Here is a 10,535-nt window from a genome sequence, read left to right on the forward strand (position 1 = left end):
CGTATGCCGTATTCTATTCAAGATTGATGGACTGACCACATCGACTCAAGGTTGAGGGACTGGTTACCTCATTCTCCTCCTGTTCTTCAAGATTCTCCTTTGTATGGACTGATGAAGCCACTGTGTGGCGAAACGTTTATTCAATAAAGATACCCAAGAGTTGCACATGTGTCTAATTTATCTGTGAAGCCTGAAAAGTCGAAAGATTCAACTTTTGACATAACTTTTTTTAAATACTTGGGCACTTTCTTCACTTACAAGTATCAGTGGACACAACTTTCCCTCGGGTAAAATATAGTGACACAAATTGAACGTAAAACATACATGCAGCACTTACCATGAAACCCACAGGCAAAATGTGTTACCCAAACTTTTATAAGAATAACAAATAAAAAAAACACAATGCCGTGACTGGAACAATACCCAAATAACCAGCACATAGAAGAGAGGAGCCTACAACGAAACGTCATTGAAAGCTCCTAAGTTCCTCTTTTCTATGTGCGGGTTGAAGATTGAGACACTTATGCAACATATGGGAATCTTTGTTCAGGAAACGTTTCGCCACACAGTGGCTTCATCAGTCCAATACAAAGTAGAAAGGCGTAAGGAGAGGAACAATATTGTTCCAGACTATGGAACAATGCTCTTCTCCAGACTGAGGGACTGACCAACTCAAAACTTTAAGGGTGATGGACTGATTACATCGTCTTCAAGTCTCTTCTGCTTCTATCAACTTTTCTGTACTCGACTGAAGAAGCCTACTGTGTAGGCGAAACGTTTCAAAATAAAGATACCTAACTGTTGCATATGTGTCTTACCTAACAAAGATACCTAACTGTTGCATATGTGTCTTACCTAACAAAGATACCTAACTGTTGCATATGTGTCTTACCTAACAAAGATACCTAACTGTTGCATATGTGTCTTACCTAACAACCTGTCGGTATTTTATACCATTTTAAATGTTCAAGATGGAGAAAAAAGCACTTATGTACAGTTCAGAACATTAATTAGAGGAAACGTTTCACCACATGTGGCTTCTTCGGTCCTAATACAGAGATAACTAAGAAACTCACAAGAACATAAGAAAGGAGGAACACTGCAGTAGGCCTGTTGGCCCATATTGGGCAGGTCCTTTTACTTTACATATTGTCGGTAATTCTACCAACTTTATTACAATCCAACCCACTAAAAGAACGTTTTTTCAACCCACTTCCAGTGCTACTCTAACAATAAGCTCTGATAAACCTATTTACTCATGTGCAAGTCCCACTCAAATCCAACCCCTCTCACTCATGTATTTATCCAACCTAAACTTGAAACTACCCAAGGTTTTAGCTTCAATCACCCTACTAGGTAGACTGTTCCATTTATCAATTACACTATTTCCAAACCAATACTTTCCTATATCCTTTCTAAATCTAAACTTATCTAATTTGATTCCATTATTACGGGTTCTCTCTTGAAGGGACATCCTTAAGACATTATTTATATCCACTTTATTAATACCCATCTGTCACTTATACACTTCGATCATGTCTCCCCTCATTCTTTGTCTTACAAGTTAATGTAATTTAAGGGACTTCAATCTTACTTCATACGGAAGATTTCTATTGCTATGAAGTAATTCTGTCATTCTTAGATTTATAAAAGATATAGAAAAGCACTATTTTGGTAACCAAGTTGTGGATAACTACAAGAAACTCCCGAGTAGCATCAGTGAAGCCAAAACCTTCTGTCTTTAAAATATAGGTTAGGCAAGAAAAAGAGTGGGTGTGAGTTGGACTTGCCTATCACTGACTAACAGGCCTGCTACAATGATCCTTCTTCCTTATGTTTATGTGATAGCGTCAAGTGGTGGGTGCATGTACGGGCGGCACCAGTTCTGACTCTCAATGACTCAAGTACCTTGTTAGTGGATGAAAGGTTATCAATGTACCTTAAAGGAATATTATAATATTTACGCTAAAAACACAGCTTTTTATGGTTGTAAGTGCATAAGACAACAAGGTTATAACACCCTAAGTGCACGAGACCATAAACGTAAAAGACCGTAAGTGTATAGGACCATGAGCGTATACGATCATAGAGCACACCACTACATTCTGTATGTGTAGACTGGAAACTGCCCTACGAATAGTTTTCTCCTGCGCTACACTACCATGATGATGAATAAGTAATAACAACGACTTATGATGTTTGTAGATGAATGGTTCAGAGAACCGACATGTTGATAAATTAGACACATGTGCAACTCTTGGGTATCTTTATTGAGGAAACGTTTCGCCACACAGTGGCTTCATCAGTCCATACAAAGGAGAATCTTGAAGAACAGGAGGAGAATGAGGTAATCAGTCCCTCAACCTTGAGTCGATGTGGTCAGTCCATCAATCTTGAGTAGAATACGGCATACGTGCTGAGAATGAGCTTATAAACCGTTGGCAGGAGAGGTGCAGCAGTCATAGGTCGTGTAACATTTGTTCAATGTTGAAGTAGGTCGTGCCCAAGAATTAGGCAAGCGAAGAATTCCCAAGTATTAAGATCCCAAGAAGTTGCAGTGTCTGACAGGTTTGTAGATGAATGGTTCAGAGAACCGACTGCTGCACCTCTCCTGCCAACGGTTAATAAGCTCCTTCTCAGCACGTATGCCGTATTCTACTCAAGATTGATGGACTGACCACATTGACTCAAGGTTGAGGGACTGATTACCTCACTCTCCTCCTGTTCTTCAAGATTCTCCTTTGTATGGACTGATGAAGCCACTGTGTGGCGAAACGTTTCCTCAATAAAGATACCCAAGAGTTGATAAATTAGACACATGTGCAACTCCTGGGTATCTTTATTGAGGAAACGTTTCGCCACACAGTGGCTTCATCAGTCCATACAAAGGAGAATCTTGAAGAACAGGAGGAGAATGAGGTAATCAGTCCCTCAACCTTGAGTCGATGTGGTCAGTCCATCAATCTTGAATCTATTCAAGATTGATGGACTGACCACATCGACTCAAGGTTGAGGGACTGACCACATTGACTCAAGGTTGAGGGACTGATTACCTCATTCTCCTCCTGTTCTTCAAGATTCTCCTTTGTATGGACTGATGAAGCCACTGTGTGGCGAAACGTTTCCTCAATAAAGATACCCAAGAGTTGCACATGTGTCTAATTTATCAACATGTCGGTTCTCTGAACCATTCACCTACATACCCAAGAGTTGCACATGTGTCTAATTTATCGACTTATGATGTCTTGGAGAAATTTTAGTAGAATAAAAGGAACCCTGGAACATTACAGTTTTGGTAGGTAAGACACATAGGCAACATGAAAGTTAAGACACTTGTGCAACATCTGGTTATCTTTATTGTAGAAGTTTCGCCATCCAGTGGCTTTATCAATACAAATTCTTGGACATAATAAGAAAAACGAAGAACTATATACAAAAGATGAGGTAATCAGTCCCTCGGCCTTGGAGGTGGTGTTTAGAGCACCGTGGTTGTAGAGATTCTGAAGCACAGGCAAGGAGACTGGCGCTTATATAGGCGTTAGTGAAAGGGACTTGTAGCAGACGAGGGCATAGTCACTGGTAGCCGGGATTCCCCAGTGGAAGTAGGTCCTTCCCAAATTGATGCCCTCGTCTGCTACACGTCCCTTTCACTGACGCCTATATATGCGCCAGTCTCCTTGCCTGTGCTTCAGAATCTCTACAACCACGGTGCTCTAAACACCACCTCCAAGGCCGAGGGACTGATTACCTCATCTTTTGTATATAGTTCTTCGTTTTTCTTATTATGTCCAAGAATTTGTATTGATAAAGCCACTGGATGGCGAAACGTCTACAATAAAGATAACCAGATGTTGCACAAGTGTCTTAACTTTCATCTTGTCGGTATTGTATACCAGTCTTGCACAACTTGTCAGGCACTGCAACATCATGGTATCTTGATTCAGAGGACATCTACATGACTTTCTTCAAGACTTCTACAACTAGCCCATCAATTTGGGAAGGACCTACTTCCACTGGGGAATCCCGCCTACCAGTGACTATGCCCTCGTCTGCTACACGTCCCTTTCACTGACGCCTATATAAGCGCCAGTCTCCTTGCCTGTGCTTCAGAATCTCTACAACCACGGTGCTCTGAACACCACCTCCAAGGCCGAGGGACTGATTACCTCATCTTTTGTATATAGTTCTTCGTTTTTCTTATTATGTCCAAGAATTTGTATTGATAAAGCCACTGGATGGCGAAACGTCTACAATAAAGATAACCAGATGTTGCACAAGTGTCTTAACTTTTATCTTGTCGGTATTGTATACCAGTCTTGCACACACATAGGCAACAGTTAGGCAACTTTATTCTGAAACGTTTCGCCTACACAGTAGGCTTCTTCAGTCGAATACAGAAAGTAGGCAGGAACAGTAGAGATGTGAAGACGATGTAATCAGTCCATCACCCTTGAAGTCGTAGAATTTTGAGGTTTTCAGTCCCTCAGCCTGGAGAAGTTCAGTTACATAATCAGGAACTATCTTCAGATAGAAGAGATACATAGTCCTCCCCCACCAACTCCATTGCCAAACATGTTTCCAACATCTTTTCCAATACATCATTCCAAGTATCTACCTCCACAACCACGACCATCAAGGACATCACCAGTAGTAGACAGGACAAGCTTCCATCCTCTGCAGGGGTATACATAATCCCTTGTAATGACTGCAACAAATTATATGTGGGCGAAACATCAAGAGACCTCCAAACACGTATTTCAGAACACCAATACACAAGCAGGACTGACGATACAAGGAATGCCTGTGTACAACATCGCAATTCACACAACCATTTAATCAACTACAGAAACTCAAGACTTATCGCCACAGAAGACAACACTCAATACCGAAGAATCCTGGAATCATCGCTCATCTCTATAACCAACAATTTCAACCAGAACAATGGATTCTATAACATAGCTGAACCACTTGCCAAGAAACTTCTTCATCGCTATCCCACATAAGAACATAGAACACTGCAGAAGGTCTACTGACAACTTGTCCAATGCCCCTGCCAAGCTATCCAAGACTCTATAACCCCACTCAGTGGATCCTCAGATGCAGCATTCTCCACCTGACCATAACATTCTGACTATAAATACTCCCGTACCTTCCACCCCAGGTAGATCTGTTTGTGACTTGAAAAAAGCCCACTGTGTGGGCGAAACGTTGTCAATAAAGGATCACATTAAACTGCATGTGTGTTTATGTCTCCATAGTGTCGGTATTTTATACCATTTATTTCCACTGAACTACAGATTTGGCGGTATAACACGGTGCACCGACCTGCATAAAAACCATAGCCCCACACCTGTCAAACGCCTCGGGTAAATTGTCACACAATACCTCCAGGTAATTATACTGGTTCATATACTGGTTTTTGGGAAGCACAATGAGTTTACCAACACTCTGAGCACTGAAACACCCCCAAACCATGAGCGAGTCTGGGTGCTTGGTGGTCTCACAGGTGTAGCGTGGGTCTAGTGGGCTACCAGTGAAGATATTTCTTTGCATAATCCAGCCTACGTTTCTTCTGTGGCTTGGAGAGGATCGGTTTCTTAACTTGGCGGTGACTACTGTACCCCAGTTCTGACACGTCTGTTAACAGTTCTTACAGACACCTGTGAGAGAAGTTGTGAGTTATTTTCTTTCAGTTCTCTAGTAGTTATCATAGGTGTACTGTAAATAATTTACGGGAAGATTTCTAATGCTATGAATTTTGCCATTCTTTGCTGAATGTTTTCTAACGAATTTATATCCACTCTGTAATATGGAGACCAGAACTGAGCTGCGTAATGTAGGTGAGGCCTTACTAATGATGTATAAAGCTGTAGTATAACCGCTTGACTTCTGTTTCTTACATTTCTTGATGTAAATCCCAATAATCCATTTGCCTTATTACGCACGCTTAGGCATTGCTTGGTTTAACGCTGCTGCTTACCATAACCCCCAAGACCTTTTCGAATTTTGTAAGGCTAGCTTGAATCCGCTATTTCTGGTTCTTACCTGGTTCGATATCCTCAGTATTTTATTAATATCTCCTTTGTTTATGCCCATCATCCACTTGTACACTTCGATATCTCACCTCATTCTGTCTCTACAAAGAGTGAAGATTCAAGGCTCTATCTTCACACGGGAGATTCCTTACAGAATAAATCATTTTAGTCATTCTTCTCTGTATGTTCTCCAATGAATCTATATCCATCCTGTAGTAAGAGACCAAAACTAAGCGGCATAATCCAAATGAGGCGTCACTAGTGATGTATAGAGCTGTAAAATAATTTTCGGACTTCTGTTGCTAATACGTCTTGAAATAAATCCTAGCAATCTGTAAGCCTTATTGCATTAATATTGGAAGAATTACCAACAATATGTTAAAGGACAAATGCAATTAATGTGACATTTTATTGTGGCAAGGTTTCAGTCTCCAGGAGCTTTGTCAAACCGTTACAAACAATACACGGACACAGAAGATATATATAGGCTATGAGTGAGGTGTAGTACAAGTAGAGGTAGTAGCAGTATACATGTGGAAAAGTCAGCTGGTACATGAGAAAGAAAGGTTACAAAAGCAATGACTTGGGTAGCATAAAAAAATAGGTTGGGCAAATGTATTTGGATGGATTTGAGAAGGCATGTATCAGTGTCCTCCCTCTACTACACAAGAACCCATCCGAGATTCAATAATCAAATTATGTTCTTGAAGATGACTTCTACAAATGTCAGATATAATTGATTCTAATACTTTGCCTACTATAGACGTCAGGTATATTGGACAGTAATTTAATGGAATGGACTTATCCCCTGATTTGAATATAGGAACTACATTAGCTAACTTCCACATCTCTGCCACAACACCAGTTAGAATGGATGCATTACACACGCTCGTTAATAGCTGACTAAGTTCCATCTTGCATTCCTTAAGTACCCTGGAAAACAATTCATCGGGTCCCGGGGACTTTTGTTTCAGTTTATCTATCTGTTTGATAACCATGTCCCTCGTGACAGTAAAATTAGTTAATTTGAATTCTTCAGGAAGTGAATAATTGTTAATTTCTGGAATCTCATTTACATCTTGTGTAAAGACTGACAAAAAATACTCATTAAATAGAGAACACGTTTCCAGTTCGTCATCCGTCAGCTGTCTATTCCCAATTTTCAGAGGTCCTACTTTTTCCCTCACCTTCGTCCTATACACTTTGAAAGAACCTTTTTGGACTAGTTTTTGATTCATTAGCAACTCTAATTTCAAAGTCACATTTAGCTTATCTAATCCCCCATTTTTTACTTATTTTTTACACCGAACATATTGGTCAATAAGGTTAATCTCTCCTCTTTTGATACACCTATAAATTCCTCTTTTTCTCTCCTAATAGATGCTTTAGCCTCCTGTTAACCCATTTGGGATCGTTATTATTTGACCTAATTTCTCTCTGGGGATTATATATACTCTGAGCACGTTGTACATTATTAAGAAAAAAATCATAAATGCAGATCTCTTCGTAATAGTATGATCATCGTCAATAAAATTATTAGATTATTCCAATCAAGATTAGACAGGTGTTCCCTAAGTCCATATAATCGGCAGAACGAAAATCAGGGACTTTTACCGTATTATCATTATTCTCGTATTCCCAGGTAATGCTAAAATTAATGGATTTGTGATCACTTGCGCCAAGCTCTTCAGCGATCTCCGGATTATTTACGTGTGTTTCCTTATTTGACAAGATTAGGTCGAGCAAATTATTACCCCTGGTAGGCTCTGTTACACACTGCTTCAGAAAACAGTCCTGAACTACTTCCATAAAGTCAATGGACTCCAGATTACCTGTCAAAGAAGTCCAGTCAATTTGACTAAAGTTAAAATCTCCTATCACTACGTTATTGTGTCTAGAAGTCCTAACAAGCCTGGAGGTCAGTATATTACACATAGAATTAGTTTTTCTTGACCTTCTAGAAACTCTATCCAAACAGATTCTGTTACTAATCCGTCTATTTTTATACCTGTTTTTATGCAACAATTTATATTTTCTCGTACATATAATGCAACTCCACCTCCTTTCCCGTTATATCTTTCCACATGGAACAACTTAAACCCTTGAATATGACAATCAACAATCATATCCCGACTCTTTAAATTATACCATGTTTCAGTTATTGCAATGACATCAAAGTTCCCAGCGCACGCTACCAAACATAATTCATTAATCTTATTTCTTGCACTTCCACTGTTACCATAAAATACATTTACATGTTTTTTCTTCTGCACCTTTTTCCTATTCACCTTTGCTTTTACATAATTTCTGTAATTATCTATACCCAGTGTTACTCCATGACTGTTATTATTAAGATTAATAATATCAACGCCTAAGTCAATATATCCACACACATTATTTTCCATTCCTAAACCCATACCTCTAATCCTAGTTTGAAGTCCTAACGACACCCTCAACTGAGCCAGCAAGAAAACCCACACCTACCGAGGATAGTGAACTCCATCCCTGGCATACATGTAATTTCTACAGTAGAAGTGGTCCCAGTTGTCAACGAATGGTACTGCATTATCCTTTCAGTGTTTGTCCAGCCAATACTACCAATTGCTCTGGACAACCATTCATTTTCAACACCCCTTCTTGGCAAAATGCCACATAACAGGGTGCAACTTCCCTTCTTCCTAATTATGTCTATTGCTGTCCTGTACCTTCTAACTAAATCCTCACTTCTACGCCTGCCTACACCATTGCCTCCAGGACTGAGGCAGATAACAGGATTCATCCCATTACCATTCATGATGTTGTAAAGCCAACTAACAATATCCTCCATCCCAGCCCCAGAAAAGCAAACCCTGTCTCCTACTCCTATCCTTCAAGCAGAAGGCCCTATCCATGTACCTAATCTGGCCATCCCCATCAAGAACAATGTTTTTACCTTCCTTGGTGTCATTCGTCGTGACGTTCCCAGTATTCGACTCATATTTACTGGGTACCACGGAAAATGGGTTCCACGTTTCCACAACAGTTTCCTGAATCTTCATTGTTTCTACCTCTCCATCCGTCCTCTTGATCCTTAACTTTGTCCTATGCTTTCCAGACATTGTCTAGGATCCTGTCTTGGCTAGAGGATTCACAACAGGAGGATTACTACGAATCCACTCGTTTTCCTCAGTCAGCCGCTGTATCTCAAGCTTACCCACCTTCAGTTCATCCTGAAGTTGCTGGTAGAGTTGATCATGAGAGGACATCTTGGTTCAGATTCACAGAGAGCACAACTAGACAAGTCTTCACAGGTCACCACTGGCAAAGTACAGATCACCACTCTTATGTTCTTATGTTTAATGCAAATATTCCATTTAATTCATAGAAGGGCTAGTATTAAATGACTCTTTGAATTGCAAAACCTCATTTACAATACATTCATGCGGGAGCACTAAACCCGTATGAGTCATTCAGCGCACAGGGGAATGGAAGGCATTCAGACTCGACTCAAAGAATTGGAACATAGATACAATTCCTTAGATCTAAGACTCCCTTTGCTAAAATTCTTGCCATTAAGAATTACCCAGTACCTCATGACAGAAAATCCCTCCAGCATTTCTTAGGGATGGTAGGTTTCTACAGACGATTCTCTAAGAACTCTGCAAACGTTACAGCCCCCCTAACCTCACTTATCCCGCCAACATCAAGGAACCTTCTTTGAGGGGTGTTTAACCTCAAAATTTTGCTATATCCAAACTTAATTCTCACTAAAGTAAAAATCTGCAGAGCCAAGCTGCCCATTAGTACTGTATCCAGAATTCCGTCTAGGTATTTACGTACTTCACTAGATCGGCGTTTCGGGAGCGGACCAAGCTGTTATCAGTTCATCTAATGTCTACCCAGTTAAACCATTTACACCTTTACTGACAATGATATAGATGACTTGTGCTATCGCAAATGTGCAGAACATTCAAATGTCCCAAGGCTGCCTGCATTAACTAGTTCATATAAGGCAGGAATACGGAGTGCCAAAGCTATTTCCGATACCCACTGGAGCCACCATTAAACCCAGGACCTCTTATACACAAGTTATATTTCCTCCGTTCACGAACATGAAAACACCACGGAACAACTCCAGCATGAAGGTGGAAGGCACTGTAACACCACAAGGAATTCCGTTAGAAGGTGGGAGACACCTTACAACACCAGCAATGCGCCTTAGCAAATGGGAGACATCATTCAACACTAGCAATGCATCACAACAAATGGCAGATACACTACAACACCAGCAATGCACCATAGCAGAAGGCAGTAGACACTGCAACACCAGCAATACACCACAGCAGGTGGTGGTGGTAGACTCCCTGCAACACCAGCAATGCACCACAACAACACATGCAAAGGACACTTCAAGACCATAAACTGTAACGTTAGGATGTGTAAATACCGTCACCGCGTGGTACCTGAGCAAATCTTGCGTTACCATCTACACTGTGGTTCAAACATTATGTTGTTCTCGTC

Source organism: Cherax quadricarinatus, unplaced genomic scaffold (genome assembly GCF_038502225.1).
Source record: "Cherax quadricarinatus isolate ZL_2023a unplaced genomic scaffold, ASM3850222v1 Contig818, whole genome shotgun sequence".
NCBI classification, from domain to species: Eukaryota; Metazoa; Arthropoda; class Malacostraca; order Decapoda; family Parastacidae; genus Cherax; species Cherax quadricarinatus.